General features: G+C 38.7%; 3 protein-coding genes and 1 pseudogene across 3 annotated transcripts in view; 3 read left to right on the top strand and 1 right to left on the bottom strand.

Annotated features, from left to right (window-relative positions):
- Nucleotides 1-18,008, bottom strand: part of LOC129860172 (zinc finger protein 883-like) — a 483,924-nt gene that overhangs the window by 312,894 nt on the left and 153,022 nt on the right. The gene's annotated exons all lie outside the window — the stretch shown is intronic.
- LOC129860133 (zinc finger protein 250-like) overlaps nt 1-18,008 on the top strand; it is a 166,044-nt gene that overhangs the window by 84,377 nt on the left and 63,659 nt on the right. The window lies entirely within an intron of this gene.
- The window catches only part of LOC129860194 (zinc finger protein 501-like), a 29,918-nt pseudogene continuing 13,020 nt past the window's right edge, over nt 1,111-18,008 (top strand).
- LOC129860141 (oocyte zinc finger protein XlCOF6-like) overlaps nt 3,305-18,008 on the top strand; it is a 112,719-nt gene continuing 98,015 nt past the window's right edge. Inside the window, exon 1 of the mRNA XM_055930481.1 lies at nt 3,305-3,359. The gene's annotated coding sequence lies outside the window, so the exon portion shown is untranslated. The remainder of the gene's footprint in view (nt 3,360-18,008) is intronic.

Genomic DNA, 18,008 nt, shown 5'->3' with positions numbered 1-18,008 from the left:
GTAAAAATCTGTAACTAATTCATTGATTGTCACATAAATATAAAAATAGATATGGTTTATACTTTAAATGTCTAGCATACTTTTACAACCTTCGTTTTGAATTTAAAAAATCCAGTTTTGATTTGATAGAAATATATAAAATCTATTAGATGCCATTCTAGTAATGTTTGATATTACAACATTGATATGTGATACCTTTTTTTATCAACAAATACGTTTTTTTTGCAAATGTCTTTATTACTATACGATTTATATTGCCTGAATACTCAACGGTGATTAGCACCTCAGTTATGTGTGCTTCTGTCAGGGTTCTGGTCAAATGCATGTCCTTTAAAGTCAATTTAGCAATTGAACAAAAATATATTTCAATTTGAAATTGTTCCTAATTGCAAAAACATGTAACAGAATTTGGGTATTCCAGAACTGTTATTTACATGTAAATCAACATAACCCTGTTTTATGTTTTTAATACTGCAGATAGAACGCTCTGTGTGCCAGAGATGGTTCCATTTAGCTTGTCTGGGGATGACAATGAAGGACTTCAACAAAGCCAAAAGAGAAAATGATTGGAAGGGGCCTTTTTGCTGTTAAATTAGAGACGTATAAATAAATTACTGTTGTTCCTTGTAACTACTTTAAAATGTGGAACTGTTGCCCTAAAAATGCAAACATTGATTTGACATACAATTTAAGATTGTAAACATTGTACAACTTATGTTAACATTGTCTAGCTTCATATAGAACAAATTGCACTTGAAATGAACATTTATTTTAAGGTAATTTAAATAAATGCATATTCTCACTTTTTTCAAGAAACAATCACTGAATTAGTTCATGATTTCTTCATCTTTAAATGCAATATTTGAGATTTTATGTATTTCTATCAAATCAAAACGGAAATCAAAACGGGAATTTCTACTCAAATCAAAGGTTGTAAAAGTATACTAGACATTTATAGAATGAATCAAACATAGTTTGATGTTTCTGTGACAAACGGTGAATTAGTTATTGACTTATACAGTTTTAAATGATATTTGATAGATTTTATGCTAGACTTTTATAGAATAAACCATATCTATTTTTGTTTCTGTGACAATCAATTAATTATAGATTTTTTGCATTTAAATGGCTTTTGGTGAATGAATCGGTCTGGCTACTCATTCTATTTTTAAATAAGTACCTCAATGACGTTACCTTTATCTCAATTACGGCCTACTAAGTAACAGTGGGTTCACTGCATTGTTCAGGGGCAGACGAACAGATTTTTGCCTTGTCAGCTCGGGGATTCGATCCAGCATCTTTTCAGCTACTTGCCCAACGCTCTAACCACTTGGCTATCTGTGATGCTAGGATATATATGGTATGCAGTGTGAGCTATTGTGAATAAGCCACTGCAGTTATGAAATTGATAAAAGAATGACCATGTTTCAAGTGTGTGACGACAGAATATTTTGGGTATTTATTAGGATCCCCATTAGCCGCTGCAAAAGTATCACAATTGTTCACTTCTCTCATTGACTTCTCAAACCCAGGCTTGGTCTGCTTCGCAGGCCTTCTCTGAAGTCTCGCGGTTTTACGTCTCTGGGTTTAGAAACTGGTAGTGGGGGAACAGGAAGTTCCGCGCAGGCGCGCATCATTCTTCAGAATAAAGGATACGTCAGAATTGTGCAGTCGAGACGACAACTTCTGTGTCCTTTTCAAATATATTACTACTGGTATGTAATAGCACGTTCTAATATCGGAAGAACATGTCATAACATGCTAGGTAACAAATACGTCAAGGTATTATCACGTTTGGTGAAGGATTTATGTGCTATTTTGGTGTCAAAACAGCGTGAGTGAACGTGATTTCTTGTTTACAAGTCACATAGAGACTTTGGGTTAAAGTTAGTATCTGAGTGGATGTAACGTTATATCATTTTGTCAAGGTAATTTCATAAAGGATCAATTTATTTGAGATTTCTGGGTTCGTTTTACGTGTCGTTTTTGGTTTTGTGTAAGATTCACGAGGTGGTAAAATGGCGGTTCCCCCTCGGTCTGCATCAACGCACATCAGTGCAGGCAGTGAGTGTGCAGGAGAGAAAGACAATTTTACGGTTGCGCTACTGTTTTCGAGCTAAATGTAATGATTATCAGTTTTCCTCATGTGAACTAATATTCAGAGACATTCAGTTGTTTCTGACTATCTATACATGTTACTATGGTGTGAACGGAACTACTATTGGTTTTTGATTGGAATAATACAGTGAAGACAAGGTTATTCAGGAAAATAGTACATAGTGCTGCCTACAACATACTGCAACCTTGTACTAAATGGTTTTTGAGGCATTTATGCATTTATGTGTATAGGGGATATCTACTATAGATTAAGTGTGTTTTAAGTTGTGTAGCCTGATTTTAAAGTGTATTCTTTGTCAACTGTGAATTAATAAATGTTTTGTTGTCAATGCTTAGCTACCAGATCTATTGAAGTGAGATCAGTGCTAGACTTGGACAGGAGCTCACCGGAGCTGAGTACCATCACCTCACATTTCTACTGTTTGAGCTCATGTTCCTCTTATAGAATATTAGCTCAACAGTATTGTGGTGCTCCTGCAGCTAAATATAAATGACTTAAATGTAAATGTAAATATTTTTAGATAATAAATTAAGTGCCAGAACTGTCAAGACTAACTTTTGTGTCCGTTTTTCTTTATTACTACTGGCTGACTCGGATTAAGTCTGAGGCCGGTAATATCAACAGAGGACAGACAGCCTGCCTCTCTCCTACACGTTTTACGGTTGCACTACTGTGTTGTGTTTTTGAAGTAATACAGTAAATACAAGGTTATTAAGGAAAATAAAACTAACTAACCTTGTACTAAATGTTTTTTGAGTCATTTATGCATTTATCTACTACAGGTTAAGTATTAGCTCAAATGTATTATGAAGCTCCTGCACCTAAATATAAACAGTACCAGCACACCCAAAATGAGTATCGGCAGCTATTTCAGTCCAAGTCAAGCACTGAATTAGATAATTGAACAATAAACAATATCATATATTTAATAGAGAGTAAAGTAAGTGCCAGAACTGTCAAGACAATAACTTTTGCGTCTGTTTCTCTTCTACTTGCCGACTCAGGTATGAGGCCGGTAACATCAACAGTGAGGACAAACCCAGCCTGCCTCTCTCTCCTTCCACATTGAGTCCAAACCTACAGTCACTGGGCCCTGATTGTGACAGTGGAGCCCAGTTTGCACCGTAGGATCCAGAAATGGCATCAGTGAAGCTGGAAGACTGCAGTCAAACACTGGAGCTGAATGTCAACATTAAAGATGAAGAAGAGGAGGAGAAGATTGGGAATTATGTTTCTCATGGTAAGAGCAGGTTCTATCTAACTAAGTTTGTTTTTCATTCCAACTTCCCACTGTGTATGAAAAGTTGCAGTAGAACTGTTTCATGATGAACTGTTTCAATGAGAAGGTAGATGTTATTTCATGCTACTGAGACTTGCATGGTTTGATACCAGCATTGCCAGCATTTGTTTTATTCACTGGGCTGTCTGGAGTGATCAGAGAGGAGACTAAAGAAGTGAAGTAGACAAACTGCCAGTGTTTTAAAGTTCTATGAAATGATCCTTGACATACTTTTAGAATAGTTGTATTCCCCTTTTGCATTGCACAGCCTACTGATATGAATACGTACAGGTAACCTAGTGGTTAGAGCGTTGGGCCAGTAACCGAAAGTTTGCTGGATCGAATCCCTGAGCTGACAAAGTAAAAATCAGTTTTTTCCCCCTGACCAAGGCACCCACAGTTCCCCGGGCGCCAAAGACGTGGATGTCCATTATGGCAGCCCCCCGCACCTCTCTGATTCAGAGGGACTGCATTGCTTGCTGTTTGGGGTTTTAGGCTGGGTTTCTGTACAGCACTTTGAGATATCAGCTGATGTAAGAAGGGCTATATAAATACATTTGATTTGGGTTAAATGCGGAAGACACATTTCAGTTGAATGCATTCAGTTGTACAACTGACCAGGTATCCCCTCTCCCATTCGGAAAGTATTTAGACCCCTTGACTTTTCCCACATTTCTAAAAATGGATTAAAAAAAATAAATCCTCATCAATCTACACACAATACACCATAATGACAAAGAAAAAACAGGTTTTTAGAAATGTTTTCAATTTGATGCAGTGCTTCCCGCCACTCGGGAGCCCCTTGAAGCGTTGAAGGTCCCTAAGAACACAGTGCCCTCATCATTCTTTTTTTTTTACACAAATATTTATTAGTTCCAAGTAGAACAATTACATAAATACAATTGTATTTTCTTTTTCACCCCCCCAACCCAAAGAGAGATGAAAACATAACAACCAAACAAAGAAATCCAATAATAGAAATAAAGTATAATACACAGTTGTAGATGATGCAGATTACGCTTTGACTAGAGCCAATATTCACATCAAATATAGACAATATACAGATTTACAGTTTCAATGCTTCTACAATATCACCGGTTTGCAAAAACTCACAAAACAGATCCCAAATATTATGAAACTCTGGGGCTTTCTTTTTCAATGTATAAGTACATTTTTTAAAGTTAGACTTGATGTTAATTATTTTAACCAATGACCAAGTGAGGGGCAACTGACATACTTCCAGTGGAGAGCAATTGAACGTCTAGATTGTAATAGACAGAGGTCAACCATTTTCTTTTCTTTCCTATGTAAAGAGATATTCTCTGGGTAAAGATTTAGGAGGCATAGTTTAGGGATTAGTGGTATTGGGGTAAAGGTCATCTCAGAGCGATAGCGCAATACTGAGCTTCAAAACGTTTGTATCTCATTCCTCCAGGCAATGATACAAGGTGCCTAAATGTGTGTTACATTTAACACACAGGTCTGAGGTATTGCGGTCAAATTTGTGTGGCTTAACAAGGGTGATACATGTTCTCATTGTCCAATTGTATTGCAACAATCTCAGGGGGGTGTTTATTGTCTGTATCTGAGCTCTAGAGCATATCATACCCCAGTCCTCTGCTGAAATATCTTCCTGCATATCTTGTATCCACTGAAGTCTCTTACTATCAGTGTTGTCTTCATGAGTAGCTACCATTTTCCAATATAATGATGTCATGTGACTTCTCCCATAACACACATTAACAGAGAGCGTTTCTAAAGTGGTCAAAGGAGGTTGTAGGGCTGTTGGAGGAATTTTAATTCCTATATATTCATTAACCAATTAAATTAAAACACTCAGTCTGCACATAGAGTTTGTAAGATTCTGGGGAAGTGAAACAGACGGAGACCAGTTTAAAAAATAGTCAGTGCCGTTTATTCTGAGAGCTCTTAAACTTATTACAATGTACATTGGCTTATATATCACACATTACGTCATCACGTCTTATATGTCCCTCCTCTCTGACAAATGACAAAGCTGCTGATCTACATGCCTAACGGTTTCTTCCCCTCGCTGGGTGGGGTGACTTTCTTCCTGTTATCAGTTTCACAATGGTCACAAGTTGTCTGTCTAAATGTGTCTGTTTAACACTTCCTATTTTAAGTGTAGAAACATGCATTTATCAGACTGGTTAGAATTCTGTTTGTTACAATTCTGCATTAAATGTAACAATTCTGCATTAAATGTAACAATTCTGTATTAACCTGTTTGGCGTGCAAGCCCGACGTCGGTACATTTATGACAACAGCCACTTCAAGTGCAGGGCGCGAAATTCAAAAGATATATTTTTTTAAATATTTAACTTTCACACATTAACAAGTCCAATACAGCATATGAAAGGTACACATCTTGTGAATCAAGCCAACATGTCCGATTTTTAAAATGTTTTACAGGGAAGACAAAATATGTAAATCTATTAGCTAACCACGTTAGCCAAAGACTCCACTTTTATTACTCCATCAGTTTTTGACTCCATCAGTAGCTATCACAAATTCGGCCAAATAAAGATATAAATAGCCACTAACCAAGAAACAACCTCATCAGATGACAGTCTGATAACATATTTATTGTATAGCATATGTTTTTTTTTTTATGTGCATATTTCAGGTATAAATCATAGTTTACATTGCAGCTACAGTCAGAAATTGCACCGAAAGCAGACAGAAAAATTACAGACACCAACTCCAAATAACTAAATACTCATCATAAAACATTTCTGAAAAATACATAGTGTACAGCAATTGAAAGACAGGCATCTTGTGATTCAAGACAATATTTCCGATTTATCAAGTGTTTTACAGCGAAAACACAATATAGCCTTATATTAGTGTAGCCACGATAGCCAGAAACACTTGGGCGCCGACGACCAGTTCACATGCGCGACAGATATTAGAAATAGCATCATAAAATGTTTCTTACTTTTGGTGATCTTCCGTCAGAATGTTGGACAAGGTGTCCTTTGTCCAGAACAGTGGTTGTTTGGATCTGGAACGGCAAATTTCCCTCTTGATTTAGCATGGGCACTTGCCAAGTGGCACGGATCTCTCCAACGTCAACAAAGTCAGAGAACGGAACACGGCAAAACTCCCGAAAAAATTTCAATAATCTTATTAACCTCTACCGAGCACCTACCCCGGGTCCGGGAGCACCCCCCACCCCCCCCCACACTGATTAGCATCGCTAGCATAGCGTCACAATTAAATAGTAGCATCTAAATATCATTAAATCACAAGTCCAAGACACCTAATGAAAGATACAGATCCTGTGAATAAAGACACCAATTCAGATTTTTTTCATAATGTTTTACAGGGAAGACACAATATGTAAATCTATTAGCTAAACACGTTAGCAAAAGACACCATTTTTTTACTCCAACAGTTTTTTCCTGCGTCAGTAGCTATCACTAATTCGACTAAATAAAAATATATATAGCCACTAACCAAGAAACAACTTCATAAGATGACAGTCTGATAACATATTTATGGTATAGCATAGTTTTTTTTTGAAAAATGGGAATTTTTCAGGTATAAATCACAGTTCTACATTGCAGCTGCAATCTGAAATAGTGCCGACGCAGCCAGAACAATTACAGAGACCAACGTCATATAACTAATTACTTGTCTTAAAACATTTCAGAAAAAATACACAGCGTACAGATATTGAAAGCCCAACATCTGGTGAATCCAAACAATATTTCTGATTTATTAAATGTTTTATAGCGAAAACAAAATGTAGCGCTAAATTAGCATAGCCACGCCAGCCAGAACCAGCTGGGCGCCCCCGAGCAGTTCACATGCACGACAGATATATGAAATAACATCGTAAATTGGGTCTTACTATTGCTGATCTTTCATCAGAATGTTGATCAAGGTGTCCTTAGTCCTGATGAGTCGTTCAATCCATTCATAATGGCAACTTTCCCTCTTCATTTAGCATATGTACTGGTCGACTGGCCAAAGTAAAAAAAAGTCACAGAACGGAACACGGCAAAACTCCCGAAAAAATTCAAATAATCTGATTAAACTATATTGAAAAAACATACATTAAGATGATATGGTCACATGTATCAAACAAACTTCGAGACGGAGATAGTTTTCATCCGTAACGGCAGCAAAACAGAAGACAATCGCACCTACAAATCGCGCGATTCAGAGAACCGGAAGTTGTCGGTCACGCCAAAGAAATAGGTCTTATTTCACGTCAGTACAAGATAAACAAAAAAATTCTCCTCTGACGTCCTCTTGACACCTAGAGGAAGACGAATGAAGTGTGTTTCGGGTCATAGGTGGCGTGACCATATATAGGCAGAGCGTTGAAGCGAGCATACACATCTTGCATTCTTCTTCTTGGTCAGGGAAAGTGCTGTCAAATGACTTCTGTTTCACTCAGAGACAAAATTGAAACGGTTTTAGAAACTATAGATTGTTTTCTATCCAATGGTATTAATTATATGCATATAGTAAGAGCAATAATTGAATAAGAGGCAGTTTAATCTGTAGAGGAAATTATGCTAATGCGAAAACAGCACCCCCTGTATTCTCAAGAAGTTAAACTAGATTGAAAAAACATACTTTACGATGATATGGTCACATGTATCAAATAAAATCTAAACCAGAGATGCTAGTCGTCCATAACGACAGCTAAACAGAAGGCAAATCCATGTCCTCTTTCGCGCGCTCCAGAATCAGGAAATGGACGGTCACATCATACAAAGAGCTTTAATTCCACCTCAAACCAAGATAGACACAAAATTTCTACTCTCATCGCCTCTTGACAACCAGGGGAAGGTGTATGAAGTGTACGTAGACTCTTACGTTCATTGCCCATGTATAGGCATGAAGTTGAACAGAGCATCGATTTCTGACATTACACTTCCTGGTCAGGAAATGTGCTGCAGAAGGAGTTCTGTTTCACTCAGAGAAATAATTCAAACGGTTTTAGAAACTAGAGAGTGTTTTCTATCCAATAGTAATAATAATATGCATATTGTACGAGCAAGAATTGAGTACGAGGCCGTTTGAAATGGGCACGATTTAACTGGCTACTCAATACTGCCCCTTGCAGCCATAAGAAGTTAAATGTATACCTTATTTAGTCATTATTCATAAAATTCCAATAACAAGGTCTGATTGTTTTAGACTGGAAAAGCTTCTCATTTGTAAGTATTTGAAAAAATGCTGTGGTAAGTTAAATTTTCCCTTTAGTTCTTCAAATGACATGAGCCCTTTTTATTGTATTAGTCCTTTTCTTGTCCATTCTTTTAACCCCAATCAATTTTACCAGCTGTGAAATTATCATTGTCCCAAATTGGTGTAAAACTGGATAATACAGGGGATTCACCCAGATATTGCTGTACTTTGTGCCATATAGTTGGTGTTTTTAACAAAGGGATTAGTACTATTCTTCAAAGTTAAGCCTGTTGTGGATAGCATTTCCATGTGCAGCCAGGGTAGGTATGGTTTCTTGGAGAACCAAAACATTGCAGCCCTAATTTGTGCAGCCCAGTAATACCACTGTAGGTTTGGATGTTGCAACCCCCCTTTGTCATAGGCCAAATAAAAAAGAGAAAGGTAAGCCTTTGTTTTCTGTTGCTCCAGGTATCTTTCAGATCTTTGGGGAAAATAAAGTTGGTGGAGCCATAGGAATTGATTGAAATAGATAAAGACATTTGGGCAGAATATTCATCTTAATGATATTTATTCTACCAGTAATAGATATAGGCAATGATGTCCATCTGTTGATGGATTATGTTACACTCGTTACCATGGGTTCATAATTTGTTGAGCTCAGGGAGCTAATTTCTGGTGTGATTTTAATACCAAGATATGTGAAACCTTGTTCTGTATTCACAAATAAATGCTGTACAACTGTATTCAGTATCTTTCTTGTTGAGGAAAAGGATAGAAGATTTGGTTTTATTAACTTTAAACCCAAAAAACTGACCAGTTATTAATTCAATTGGAGAAGGAAGAGTTCTTTAGATCTGTTAGGAATAAGAGGGTATCATCAGTATACAGGTCCACTCAATGTTCAAAATCTGTTTTAATTCCACTAATTGACGGGTGGGCCCTTACTGCAATGGCTAAAAGAAAGAGTCCTGGACTTGTCCTTATCTCGTCCCCCGAAAAACCTTAAAAGGTTGTGAAAACAAGTTGTTAGTTGCAACTTCTGCAGTGGGGTCGGTATATCATATCTTATTCCATTTACAGAAGTAGTTCCCAAACCCAAATCTCTTAAACACTTGAAATAAGACCACTCGACTCTATGGAATTCCTTCTCTGCATCAAGTGAGAGTATGGCAGTAGGAGGGTCAGGGGACCCGTGACATGTGCACCATGTTTAGTACTCTCCTCACATTGTGGAAACCTTGATGGTTTTTCACGTAGCCATTTTGGTCTTTGTGTATTAGATATGGGAGAACTCCATCCAATCTCCTGGCCAAGGCTTTAGCACTAATTCTTTAGTTCAGAAGAGAAATCGGTCTGTAACTTTCACATCTTGTTGGGGATTTATCAGGCTTCAGAATGAGAGTAAAACACTCCTTAGAGAGGAGGGGAAGCAACCTTGCTGAAAGGATTCAGCACACAGTGCATTTGGGAAATTATTCAGACCCCTTGACTTTTTCCACATTTTGTTACATTTCAGCCTTATTCTAAAATATCTATATTTTTTAATTTCCCTCACCAATCTACACACAATACCTCATTATGACCAATAAGAAACAGTTTTTTAGACATTTTACAAAATGTGTGTGTATATATATATACAGTGGGGCAAAAAAGTATTTAGTCAGCCACCAATTGTGCAAGTTCTCCCACTTAAAAAGATGAGAGAGGCCTGTAATTTTCATCATAGGTACACTTCAACTATGACAGACAAAATGAGGGGGAAAAAATCCAGAAAATCACATTGTAGGATTTGTAATGAATTTATTTGCAAATTATGGTGGAAAATAAGTATTTGGTCACCTGCAAACAAGCAAGATTTCTGGCTCTCACAGACCTCTCACAGGCTCCTCTGTCCTCCACTCGTTACCTGTATTAATGGCACCTGTTTGAACTTGTTATCAGTATAAAAGACACCTGTCCACAACCTCAAACAGTCACACTCCAAACTCCACTATGGCCAAGACCAAAGAGCTGTCAAAGGACACCAGAAACAAAATCGTAGACCTGCACCAGGCGGGGAAGACTGAATCTGCAATAGGTAAACAGCTTGGTTTGAAGAAATCAACTGTGGGAGCAATTATTAGGAAATGGAAGACATACAAGACCACTGATAATCACCCTCGATCTGGGGCTCCACGCAAGATCTCACCCCGTGGGGTCAAAATGATCACAAGAACGGTGAGCAAAAATCGTGACCGTCCATTTCCTGTTTCTGGAGCGCGCGAAAGAGGACATGGATTTGCCTTCTGTTTAGCTGTCGTTATGGACGACTAACATCTCCGGTTTAGATTTTATTTGATACATGTGACCATATCATCGTAAAGTATGTTTTTTTTCAATATAGTTTAATCAGATTATTGAAATTTTTTCGGGAGTTTTGCCGTGTTCCGTTCTCTGACTTTGTTGACGTTGGAGAGATCCGTGCCACTTGGCAAGTGCCCATGCTAAATCAAGAGGGAAATTTGCCGTTCCAGATCCAAACAACGACTGTTCTGGACAAAGGACACCTTGTCCAACATTCTGACGGAAGATCACCAAAAGTAAGAACCATTTTATGATGCTATTTCTAATATCTGTCGCGCATGTGAACTGGTCGTCGGCGCCCAAGTGTTTCTGGCTATTGTGGCTACGCTAATATAACGCTATATTGTGTTTTCGCTGTAAAACACTTGATAAATTGGAAATATTGTCTGGAATCACAAGATGCCTGTCTTTCAATTGCTGTACACTATGTATTTTTCAGAAATGTTTTATGATGAGTATTTAGTTATTTGGCGTTGGTGTCTGTAATTTTTCTGTCTGCTTACGGTGCAATTTCTGACTGTAGCTGCAATGTAAACTATGATTTATACCTGAAATATGCACAGTTTTCTAACAAAACATATGCTATACAATAAATATGTTATCAGACTGTCATCTGATGAAGTTGTTTCTTGGTTAGTGGCTATTTATATCTTTATTTGGTCGAATTTGTGATAGCTACTGATGGAGTAAAAAACTGATGGAGTAAGAAAAGTGGTGTCTTTTGCAAATCTGGTTAGCTAATAGATTTACATATTGTGTCTTCCCTGTAAAACATTTAAAAAATCGGACATGTTGGCTTGATTCACAAGATGTGTACCTTTCATATTGTGTTGGACTTGTTAATGTGTGAAAGTTAAATATTTAAAAAAAAAATCATTTGAATTTCGCGCCCTGCACTTGAGCTGGATGTTGTCATAAGTGTACTGACGTCGGGCTGCAGCCAAAACAGGTTAAAGAAGAAGTTACAGGTCTGTGAGAGCCAGAAATCTTGCTTGTTTGTAGGTGACCAAATACTTATTTTCAACCATAATTTGCAAATAAATTCATAAAAAATCCTACAAAGTGATTTTCTGGATTTTTCCCCCTCATTTTGTCTGTCATAGTTGAAGTTTCCCTATGATGAAAATTACAGGCCTCTCATCTTTTTAAGTGGGAGAACTTGCACAATTGGTGGCTGACTAAATACTTTTTTGCCCCACTGTATATATAAAAATATATAAAAACAGAAATATTAAATTTATACAAGTATTCAGACCCTTTACTCAGTACTTTGTTGAAGTGCCTTCGGCAGCGATTACAGCCTCGAATCTTCTTGGGTATGACGCTACAATTTTGGCAAACCTGTATTTGGGGAGTTTTTCCCTTTCTTGCAGGTGTAGAAGCACGGTGGCTAGGAAAAACTCCCTAGAAAGGCCAGAACCTAGGAAGAAACCTAGAGTAACCAGGCTATGAGGGGTGACCTGTTCTGGCTGGAGATTATAACAGAACATGGCCAAGATGTTCAAATTTTCATAGCTGACCAGCAGGGTCAAATAATAAAAATCATAGTGGTTGTCGAGGGTGCAACAGGTCAGCACCTCAGGAGTAAATGTCAGTTGGCTTTTCATAGCCGATCATTGAGAGTATCTCTACCGCTCCTGGTGTCTCTAGAGAGTTGAAAACAGTAGGTTTGGGACAGGTAGCACGTCCGGTGAACAGGTCAGGGTTTCATAGCAGCAGGCAGAACAGTTGAAACTGGAGCAGCAGCACAGTCAGGGGACAGCAAGGAGTCATCAGGCCAGGCAGTCCTGGGGCTCAGGTTCTCAGAGAGAGAGAGAGAGAGAGAGAGAGTAAATATATAAATATTCACTCACACCGGATAAGACAGGAGAAATACTCCAGATATAACAGACTGACCCTAGCCCCCCGACAGGTAAACTACTGCAGCATAAATACTGTAGGCTGATACGGGGATATCTTCAACCAGCAACTTACCATCCTGAGACAAGGCCGAGTATAGCCCACAAAGATCTCCGCCACGGCACAACCCAAGGGGGGGCGCCAACCCAGACAGGAAGATCACGTCAGTGACGCACCCCTCCTAGGGACGGCATGGACGATGGAAGAGCACCAGTAAGCCAGTGACTCAGATCCTGTAATAGGGTTAGAGGCAGAGAATCCCAGTGGAGAGAGGGGATGCATTTTTCTGCATTTTTGGACAGAAACTTTCTGATTTTTGCAATGTTACGTAGATGGAAAAAAGCTGTCCTTGAAACAGTCTTGATATGTTCATAAAAAGAGAGATCAGGGTCCAGAGTAACACCGAGGTCCTTCTCAGTTTTATTGAGACGACTGTACAACCATCAAGATTAATTGTCAGATTTAACAGAAGATCTCTTTGTTTCTTTGGACCTAGAACAAGCATCTCTGTTTTGTCCAAGTTTAAAATTTGAACATTTGCAGGCATCCACTTCCTTATGTCTGAAACACAGGCTTAAAGCGAGGGCAATTTTGAGGCTTCACCATGTTTCATCGAAATGTACAGCTGTGTGTCATCCGCATAGCAGTGAAAGTTAACATTATGTTTCCGAATGACATCACCGAGAGGTAAAATATATAGTGAAAACAATAGTCGTCCTAAAACGGAACCTTGAGGAACACTGACATTTACAGTTGATCTGTCAGAGGACAAACCATCCACAGAGACAAACTGATATCTTTCTGACAGATAGGTTCTGGCCTGGTTTAGATCTTATCTGTGTAGACCAATTTGGTTTTCCAATCTCACCAAAAGAATGTGATGATCGATGGTATCAAAAGCAGCACTAAGGTCTAGGAGCACGAGGACAGATGCAGAGCCCCTGTCTGACGCCATTAAAAGGTAATTTACCACCTTCACAAGTGCAGTCTCAGCTCTATGATGGGGTCTAAAACCAGACTGAAGTGTTTCGTATACATTGTTTGTCTTCAGAAAGGCAGTGAGTTGCTGCGCAACAGAAATGGGAGATTCGATATAGGCCAAAAGTTTTTTATATTTTCTGGGTCAAGGTTTGGCTTTTTCAAGAGAGGCTTTATTACTGTCACTTTTAGTGAGTTTGGTACACCTAACATCGTTGGTATTGACGTGGATAACAATATTCCTATATTCTCTACACTCGCTAGTTTTAGCTTTAGCCAGCACCTTCCTCAGATTAGCCTTAACGTCGGTAGCCCTGCCCCCTGGTAAACATTGTATGATTGCTGGATAATTCGTTTTAAGTCTAATACTGCGGGTAATGGAGTCGCCATGACTAGGGTTTTCAATTTGTCAGAGCTAAGGGTGGGAGGCTTCGGCCTCTCAGACCCCGTAACGGGAGGAGTAGAGACCAGAGAAGGCTCGGCCTCTGACTCGGACTCGCTGCTTAATGGGGAGAACCGGTTGAAAGTTTCTGTCGGCTGAATGAGCAACACCGGTTGAGCATTCCTACAGCATTTCCTTCCAGAAGCCATGAGAAAGTTGTCCGGCTACAGGGACTTTGCGAGGGGATTTATACTACTATCTGTCCTTGCTGGTGGCACAGACGCTGTTTCATCCTTTACTACACTGAAATTACCCTTGCCTAACGATTGCAGCACAGCTATTCTCGCCGATAGGCAATCGTTCTCATGTATATTATGAGAACAGTGACTGCAATTAGAAGGCATCATGTTAATGTTACTACTTAGCTTCGGCTGGTGGAGGTCCTGACGAACCACGTCCATTTTAGTTCCGTAAGAGATACAGGCGTGCTTCTCTCTGACCACAGTAATGGCCACGCCTTGGTCTAAATAGGCTACAATGTTGCACAAACCATTAACCTGGGACGGCCCAACATTAATACATTCTTAGAATATCAGGCACGTTTTCACATTTACGTTTTTTAGGGGGCATGACAATTACAGAGGAATCAAAATGTAACTACTCTGGTTTTATTAGGATTTTTACATTGCAAACAGTATAAATTATTTTTCATGCCACAAGTGGTAGGCTACCTGATCCTGGCAAATGGGTTCCGGAACGAAAGACTACAAAACTGAGAGCTGCTGGAGGATCCAGCTCAAATTAAGCACCATCCTTCTCATATAATGGGGTAGGGCCATCCCAAGAATCCCTGAATGCATGGACGGTTGCACCAAATATTTTTTACAACTAATCCAAGATAGACCATAGCCGGTCGTTTCCAACGGGAAGAGATTAGTCATAATGGGCAGAGCCAAGCACGAGTCAGCGAGGTCCTACTGGTGTGTTCTACAACACATCTGCATATTTCTGTTAGGGAACTCCTCCTCTGTGAAGCGCTCGTGTGCAATACCTCAATTCGCCTTTACGTTCCTTCTAAATAACACATTTATTTAAAACTTTTGCAAAGGGTAAAAGTCTACAAAACTTAGTCCACTCTGTTCATAACAGATTTTAGTTCTGGGAACAGAAAACCGTATAAAGATCAGATGTTTCATAGATGACAACATTTGCAGAATGTCGGTCAAAATCCATCTCGTTCCATCTTCTCCCACTGCCGGCCAGTGGGCTTCCTCTCACTACCATATTTGGTAGTGAGTGGAAACGCTAAGCGGATGCTTCACATTTATACATCTTTTGAAATATCTGTCTCATTGTTCTATCTGTGGCTGCACTGTGGTAGTGGGGGAACAGGAAGTTCAGGGCAGGCACACAACATTCTTCAGTATAAAGAAACGCCAGAACTGTGATGTCAAGAAGATAACCCTTGTGTCTGTTTCTATTTATTACTACAGGTATGTAATGGCACGTTTAAACTGTCTAATATCGAAAGAACATGTCATACCATGCTAGGAAACATCCATTAACTTCTTATGGCTGCAGGGGCAGTATTGAGTAGCTTGGATGAAAAGGTACCCAGTCCCAGTTGCTAATATATGCATATTATTATTAGTATTGGATAGAAAACACTCCGAAGTTTCTAAAACAGTTTGAATGATGTCTGTGAGTATAACAGAACTCATATGGCAGGCAAAAACCTGAGAAAGAAATCCAACCAGGAAGTCTGAAATCTGAAGTTTGTAGGTTTTCAACTCATCGCCTATCGAATACACAGTGGGATATGGGCCAGTTTGCACTTCCTACGGCTTCCACTAGATGTCAACAGTCTTTAGAACCTTGTCTGATGCTTCTACTGTGAAGTGGGGCTGAAGGAGAGGGGAATGAGTAAGGTCTGCCATGAGCTGACCATGCTCTGATCATGCGTGTTCACGTGAGAGGGAGCTCTGTTCCATCGCACTTCTGAAGACAATGGAATTCTCCAGGTGGAACATTATTGAAGATTTATGTTAAAAAGATCCTAAAGATTGATTCAATACATCGTTTGACATGTTTCTACTGACTGTTGCGGAACTTTTTGACATTTCGTCTGCTTTTAGCAAACGCGCCTCGTGACTTTGGATTTGTTTACCAAACGCGCTAACAAAAGTAGCTATTTGGACATAAATTATGGACATTACCGAATAAAACAAACATTTCTTGTGGAAGTGGGAGTCCTGGGAATGCATTCCGATGAAGATCAGCAAAGGTAAGTGAAGATTTATAATGCTATTTATGACTTTTGTTGACTCCACAATTTGGCGGCCAACTGTATGGCTTCCTTTTGTGGCTGAACGCTGTTCTCAGATTGTTGAATATTGTGCTTTTGCCGTAAAGCTTTTTTGAAATCTGACACAGCGGTTGCATTAGCTTCTCTAGGGTAGGGGGCAGCATTCGGAATTTTGGATGAAAAGCATGCCCAAATTAAACTGCCTGCTACTCGGGCCCAGAAGATATGATATGCATATAACTGGTAGATTTGGATAGAAAACTCTACAGTTTCCAAAACTGTTAAAATAGTGTCTGTGAGTATAACAGAACTGATTTGGCAGGCGAAAACCTGGGGAAAATCCATTCAGGAAGTAGTTTTTGTTTTGTTTTGTAGTTTTCTATTCAATGCCATTACAGTATCCATTTACTTAGGACTCAAATTGCAGTTCCTATGCCTCCCACTGGATGTCAACAGTCTTTAGAAATTGTTTCAGGCTTGTATTCTGAAAAATGAGGAAGTAAGAGCAGTCTGAATGAGTGCACCCTAAAGTGTCACAGAGCTTTTTCATGCGTGCGACGGAGAGAGCGCCTTTCTTGTTTACCTTTTATATTGACGACGTTATTGTCCGGTTGAAATATTATCGATTGTTTAGGCTAAAAACAACCTGAGGATTGAATATAAACATCGTTTGACATGTTTCTATTAACTTTACGGATACAATTTGGATTTTTTGTCTTCCTGTTTTGACTGCGTTTGAGCCTGTGGATTACTGAAGAAAACGCGCGAACAAAACTGAGGTTTTTGGATATAAAGAGACTTTATCGAACAAAAGGAACATTTATTGAGTAAATGAATGTCTGCTGAGTGCAACAATATGAAGATCATCAAAGGTAAGGGATTAAATTTATCTATATTTCTGACTTGTGTAACTTCTACTTGGCTGGTTACTGTTTGTAATGATTTGTCTGCTCGGCTATGTTCTCAAATAATCATAAGGTATGCTTTCACCGTAAAGCATTTTTAAAATCTGACACTGGTTGGATTCACAAGAAGTTAATCTTTAAACCTATGTAAAATATGTTTTGTCTTCTGAATTTTTATAATGAGTATTTCTGTATTTTAATTTGGCGCCCTGCAGTTTCACTGGCTGTTGAAGAGGTGGGACGCTACCGTCTCACGTACCCTAGAGAAGTTAAGAATAAGTTTATCTTTAAATCTATGTAAAACATGTATCTTTCATCAAAGTTTATTATCAGTATTTATGTTATTTGATGTGGCTCTCTGCAATTTCTCCGGATATTTCGGAGGCATTTCTGAACATGGCGCCAATGTAAACTGAGGTTTTTGGATATAAATATGAACTTTATCGAACAAAATATACACTGCTCAAAAAAATAAAGGGAACACTAAGATAACACATCCTAGATCTGAATGAATTAAATATTCTTATTAAATACTTTTTTCTTTACATAGTTGAATGTGCTGACAACAAAATCACACAAAAATGATCAATGGAAATCAAATTTATCAACCCATGGAGGTCTGGATTTGG

Source organism: Salvelinus fontinalis, chromosome 7, assembly GCF_029448725.1.
Source record: "Salvelinus fontinalis isolate EN_2023a chromosome 7, ASM2944872v1, whole genome shotgun sequence".
NCBI lineage: Eukaryota > Metazoa > Chordata > Actinopteri > Salmoniformes > Salmonidae > Salvelinus > Salvelinus fontinalis.
Note: the sequence above shows the minus strand (reverse complement) of the source record. Positions and strands in the feature narration are given on the sequence as shown.